The 6,376-nt window shown below is 42.7% G+C and overlaps 1 protein-coding gene across 1 annotated transcript in view; it reads right to left on the minus strand.

The window, feature by feature from the left end:
• Aptx (aprataxin) overlaps positions 1 to 6,376 on the minus strand; it is an 84,293-nt gene that overhangs the window by 7,968 nt on the left and 69,949 nt on the right. The window lies entirely within an intron of this gene.

Consider the following 6,376-nt stretch of genomic DNA (forward strand, 5'->3'; position numbering starts at 1 on the left):
GAAAAATGTGTGTACATGTTCAGAACAGAAGCCATTTATATGACTGGTTAAATATGCAGATGTGGAACCCACATATAGAAAGTGATGATTGTAAATTCACAATAAATTTCATGAGGGGAAAAATGGCCCTAGCCAGGAACCAGTGGCTCATGCCTATAATCCTAGCTACTCAAGAGGCTGAGATCTGAGAACGGTAGTCCAAAGCCAGTTCAGCAAGAAAGTCTGTGAGACTCTTGTCTTCAGTTACACACACACACACACACAGACACACACACACACACACACACACACACACACACACACACACACACAGACACACACACACAAAGCTGGAAGTAGAAAAGTAGAGCTGTGACTCAAATGATAGAACACTAGCTCGGCCCAGGCCCTGAGTTAAAATCCCAGGAAAGGCACCAAAAACAAATGACCCCACTGCCTCCACTCTCTTCTCTATACCAGTAGAGGCACCGCTCTATGAGGAAAGTACTCATCCATCATCAATTGTGTTCACTGAAGACTTAGTGTGTTCCAAGCACCACAATTTACAGCATCATCTTCCCTAAGTTTCCCAATAGCCATGTAAAGAGGCTACTCCCCTTTCACAGATGAGGAAACCGAAGACTCAGATCCAGAAAGACTCTAAACAATACTGCCTTTCCAATATGGGGCAGGCTGTATGGGAAAGATGTCAAACAAAGCACGCCATCCCACATCATCCCTAAAGAGCAAAAATGGCAGCTGCCACAAAAGGAGGGAGGAGGGGAAGGTGAGCAAATGCAGTCATTATACTCATTGTGCATTATGTAAAATCTGAGGGAGAACAAGAGAGGGGTATCATTGATCAAGATGCACTGTACTCATAATTGAGCAAATGGAATTGTAACAGCTTTATGCGACCATTTAATAATAGTAACAATTTTTAAATGGCTATTGCTCACCAGAGGAGCTGGATTTATGCATTAGATATAGATGTATTGAGCATAACTGAATTTAAAGTGGCTTTATTTGCCAAATATTAAATCTCAGCATTGGCTGAAATTTCAGTAACAGTGATGGGTTGAACTCTTGACAATTATGCAATCTGTCTAACGCTGACACTGCTCAGGTCACACTGAAAGTCTCCCAGTTGACCTCCCCCCTGGATTCCTCTACACTCAGGCCATCTCTAAGACTGAAAAGATGCTCATCCAGTGAGGTTATATTTCAGTCTGCACACCATTCCAGCATAACTGAGTTTTAAGAAGAGTATTTTAAATGAGATACTATACTATATGTCAAACAACTGACAATGTTATTCTACATTTCAGTGCCATTTTTATTCCACTGTTGCAAGGTACCATTTATTTAGTCCGAATATAATGCATTTCTAGGTGTGGTGGGGATGTTAGCTGAGACATTTCCTGTTTACTGAAACCTCTGTCCCTACTTCTACTCTAGTGCCTACCATTCAGCAGACTGTGGAATGATACATTAAATCTGAATCAAAGCTGGGCATGGAGGTACATGCTTTTAATACCACCTATTAGGAAGCTAGCAGGAGCAACAGTTGAGAGTTTAAGACCAGCCTGAGCTACATAGCAAATCTAAAGCCAGCTTGACAACTTGGTGAGACCTTGTCTCAAACACAAATGTTTTTTTAAAAAGGTGAGTAGAGGGGGCCGGGAGTTTGGCCTAGTGGTTAAAGTGCTTGCCTAGCATGTACGAAGACCCAGGTTAAATTCCTCGGTACCACATACATAGAAAAAAGCCGGAAGTGGTGCTGAGGCTCAAGTGGCAGAGCTCTAGCCTTGAGAAAGTCCAAGGACAGTGCTCAGGGCCTGAGCTCAAGCCCGGGACTGGCAAAAAAAAAAAAGGTGGGTGGGGTGCTGGGTGGTAGGGTCAGGGGCGGTGGTTGCTGGGGATATAGCTCAGCAGAGACAGCACCTGCTGGAATGTACAAGACCTTGGGTTCCATCCCCAGTACTGAAGAGCTGGTGTGTGGCCAGTGATAGAGACCTGCCAAGGAACACAAGGCCCTGTGTTCAAACTCCAGTGCTGCCTTCAGCACTAGATAATTAAGAAAAGATCAAAGGGATGTCCAGAATGCAGATATTTACCTCTTCCCCCAAACAGTAACCATACCCTGGCTGACCAGATGCCCTGCTTTAACACCTCAGATGCATACTTGAGGGGAGAAGTAGAGTTGGGGAAAATGAGAGAGAACAAAGGAAGAAGCAACATGGATCAAAATACATTATAATTGAATTGAAAGCCTCCTTGTACAACTACTTAAAGATAATTTAAAAATTTTAGCCAGGGGGCTGGGAGCATGGCCTAGTGGTAGCATGCTTGCCTAGCATGCATGAACACCTAGGTTTGATTCCCTGGAACCACACATATAGAAAAAGCCAGAAGTGGTGCTGTGGCTCAAGTGGCAGAATGCTAGCCTTGAGCAAAAAGTGTCCAAGGACAGTACCCAGATCCTGAGTTCAAACCCCAGGACTGGCAAAAAAAAAAAAACTCAGCTAGCTACTGATGGATCAAGCCTATAATCCTATCTAATCAGGAAACTGAGATCTGACCATTGAAGTTCAAAGTTATCCTAGGCAGAAAAGTCCATGAGAGTCTTACCTCCAATCAACCACCAAAAAGCCAGAAATGGAACTATGGCTCAAGTGGTAAAGCACTAGCCTTAGCAAAGAAAGAGCACCAGGCAGAGTTCAAAGCCCAGTATTGGTACAATAACAACAATAATAGTAATGAATAAATTATAAAAATATTTATATATTATGCAATAGTACCCCTCTGAACAATACTTTAAGAATAACACTAAAATTATATTTAATTTGAAGAAAGAAAAGCAAAAGGTAAAGATAAAGGTAGGACACCAGAGAGAAAGAAAGAAAAGGAAGAAGCCTTAGATGAACTATTGGCACCATTACTTCCTAGGCATTCACCCAAAAACTGCACAGGAATTTTTTCACATTTTCATATGATAATCATAAAAGAATGTGTTATCTATTTAGATGTTAATTAAAAGGCAACAGACAACTGTGGGGGAGGAAAAACACTTTCAACTCCAGAAAACAGATGGAGATCAACACATAGGTGTCTGAATGACTAAGAAAATACAAAACTGAGACAAATCTCATTGGTGCTTGAAATGGAGGCAAAGGAGAATTTACAGCCAGAAAGTTCATCTGGGGAGAAAGAGAGAGGCAGAGATAGAGACACGAGAGAGAGAGAGAGAGAGAGAGAGAGAGAGAGAGAGAGAGAGAGAGAGAGAGAGGGGGGGGGGAGGGGGAGGGGGAGGGGAGGGGAGAGGGAGAGGGAGGGGGTGAGGGAGAGGGAGAGGGAGGGGGAGAGGGAGAGAGGGAGAGGGAGAGAGGGAGGAGGAGAGGGAGAGGGAGGGGGGAGAGGGAGAGAGGGAGAGGGAGAGAGGGAGGAGGAGAGGGAGAGGGAGGGGGAGAGGGAGAGAGGGAGAGGGAGAGGAGAGAGAGAGAGGAGGAGAGGGAGAGGGAGAGGGAGAGAGAGAGAGAGAGAGAGAGAGAGAGAGATAACCACAATAAAGCAAGGGCAAGAGCTTAGTCAGCATACTGCCCAGAGAAAATGAATTTGCTTGGGTGGGCCGGTGAATAGAGAACCCCAGTCCCCTCACCTGCCCCTCCTCTGGAGGAACTTCCCTGCAGTGGACCAGAGAGTAGAGCTGAGGGAACCAAGGACAAAAGCTCCAACCCAGAGCAGCTGTCAGGGAAGATGGCACTTCTTCCCCATGTGGCTATAGGCAGCACTTCCTGAAAGCAGCTGGGCTGTTTCCAGGGAAGAGGAGGGCTCTTTGCTTGGCATAATGAGCAGGAGGAAGACACCCAGACACAGCATGTCTGGCACCTGGTGTCATGGCTTCCTGAGGGACAAGCCCTAGGACTAGCAAAAAAGGAAAAAGAAAAGAAAAGACTTCCAGAAGCCTTCCAGGTAGTCAAAAGTCCCAGACATCTACATGGAGAAGAGACCTGAGCCCTCCCCTGCTGATCCTGGAGTAGCAGAGGAATCACTGAGAAGTTCCCAGATATGCCAGAGCTACAGCTGCATGGCTCAGAAACACAGCTCAGAACCTGAAAGTTCTAAGCCAGAGAGCTCAGAGATACCCATGCTGGTGGATGACCAGGGCTACCTGGTCACAATCTAGAATCAAATTGAAGACAATAAAATAAACTGAAAGTTTAAAATGTACTGGTTCTTATAAAACAAGTAACTACCCATTACATATCGATTTTTGTGTTCTGAGTTCTTTAAAAAATGAATTTTACAGGCCAGGAGTGTGGCCTACTGGTACAGTGCTTGCCTAGCATGGATGAAGCCCTGGGTTCAATTCCACATAAACAGAAAATGCCTCAAGTGGTAGAGCTCTAGCTTTGAGAAAGCCCAAAGACAGTGCTCAGGTCCTGAATTCGAGCCCAAACTGGCAAAAAAAAAAAAACAGATGCCCTCAGTAGATGATTCAATCAAAAAGATATGTTATGAATACACAATGGAATTCTATGTTGCCATCAGAAAGAATGACATCGCCCCATTTATAAGGAAATAAAAAGATTTGGAAAAAATCATATTAAGTGAAATAAGCCAGACACAAAGGAACATAGGCTCAATGGTTTCCCTCATTTGTAATAATTAGTACAAACCTTTGACTCTCCTAGCAGAGGATTACAATAGCTCAAAACCTAGATACACAAGGCCATATAGGATGAAGCTAAATGGATGGACCTCCAGGATATGGAAACAAGAGCTATATAATGTGTGATTGTTGTTCTTGTATTATGTTATTTCTCATCTCTTTTTTTGCCCTTTGGTTATTCTCATATTGTTACAGTATCTTACCTTATTATCTGGTATATTGTATATTCATTTATTTGTTTCTTTGAAATAGGAAAGGGAAGGGGGAAACAGGATGACTGGTAGGGGGTGGGGGGAGAGAAATGAGGGCAAAAACATAAGAAGGGGTATCAATGTGTGAGAAGTAATGTACCTACTGTCTAGTGAATGTAACTGTAACCCCGCTATACATTACCCCAACCAAAAAAAAATAAATAAATGAAAATAAATATTTTAAAACAAAAGAAGAAAAGGCCAGGCACAGTGGCTCATGCCTATAATCCTAACTACTCAGGAGGTCTGATATCTGAGGATGGTGGTTCAAAGCCAGGCTGGGCACTAACGACTGGGAAGTGGGTCTTGGCTCAAGGGTAGGTTGAGCTGAAGAGCTCAGGACAGCGCCCAGGCCCAGAGTTCAAGCCCCATTACCCACACAAAAAAATGAAAAATGAATTTTTATCTTATAAGGAATTCTGAAAGTCAACAAAGAAGCAAATAATCTGACTTTAAACTGCGCAACAGACCTAAATAGACATTCTTAAAATAAGTCATCAAGCCAGGATTACTGGCTCGCCCCAGTAATCCTAAGTCACTATCTCACTTAAATGTGGAAACAAAAATGGTTGATCCACTATGTTCAATATACACTACGTAACAAATGAACTGAGACCAGAGGGGGCAAATGAAGAAGAAGGAAGGAAGAGGTCACACTGTCCAAGAAACATATTCGTAATCTGAATTATGAAACTGTAACCCCTTTGTGCAACTACTTAATAGCAATAATTTAAAATGACAAGTAAAACAGTTGGTCTCATGTAAACTTAGAGTACAATGGTAATTATGACAGGCTAGGAGGACAAGAAAGACTGAGCAAGTCACACTAAGTTTCAGCTCCATGGAGTAAGAAACTCAGTGGGCGGCTGCACAGAAAGCTGAGTATAGATAACAGTGATGTGCTAGACATTTCAGAAAGCTACAAGGTTTTTAAAGATTTTTTTACCCCAAGTTTAAGACAATAAATATTGCAAAATAAATGCATGAGTCAAAATAATGCATGGCATCCCCAATAATACATATAATTTTATATTTCACATAAATTACTTTTTAATTAAAAAATGATTTCTATGCAACCCTAATGTCCAGTCTGGCTCATTTGTCTCTTAGTTCACATCCTTGAAAGATGAAGTCCCTTTTAGTTCAAATGTCTAGTCGGTCCTATTCAGCCCTAGCCAGGAAGGGAGGGAGGCGCCTGAACGTGCTTCACTTGCCCAGTGGGATATATCTGGGACAAGGTGCTAAAGCAGCTGTCTCTGTTGGAAAAGAGTCTGGCTGAGATGCAGACAGACCAAAAAGACATGGCAGCAGGACATGCTTAACTGTAGCTGATAAAGGCTTAAGAATTGAAACAACTTCAGAGTCGAATCAATGTTGCATGAATAACGTTTGGACAAATCTGAGGCATTTCTCAGAAAAAAACTAAAGAGAGATAAAGTTATGAAAAAGAAAACTAGAGATACTGGGAACAGAG

Source organism: Megascapheus bottae, chromosome 3, assembly GCF_031878675.1.
Source record: "Megascapheus bottae isolate mThoBot1 chromosome 3, mThoBot2.hap1, whole genome shotgun sequence".
Taxonomy (NCBI): Eukaryota; Metazoa; Chordata; class Mammalia; order Rodentia; family Geomyidae; genus Megascapheus; species Megascapheus bottae.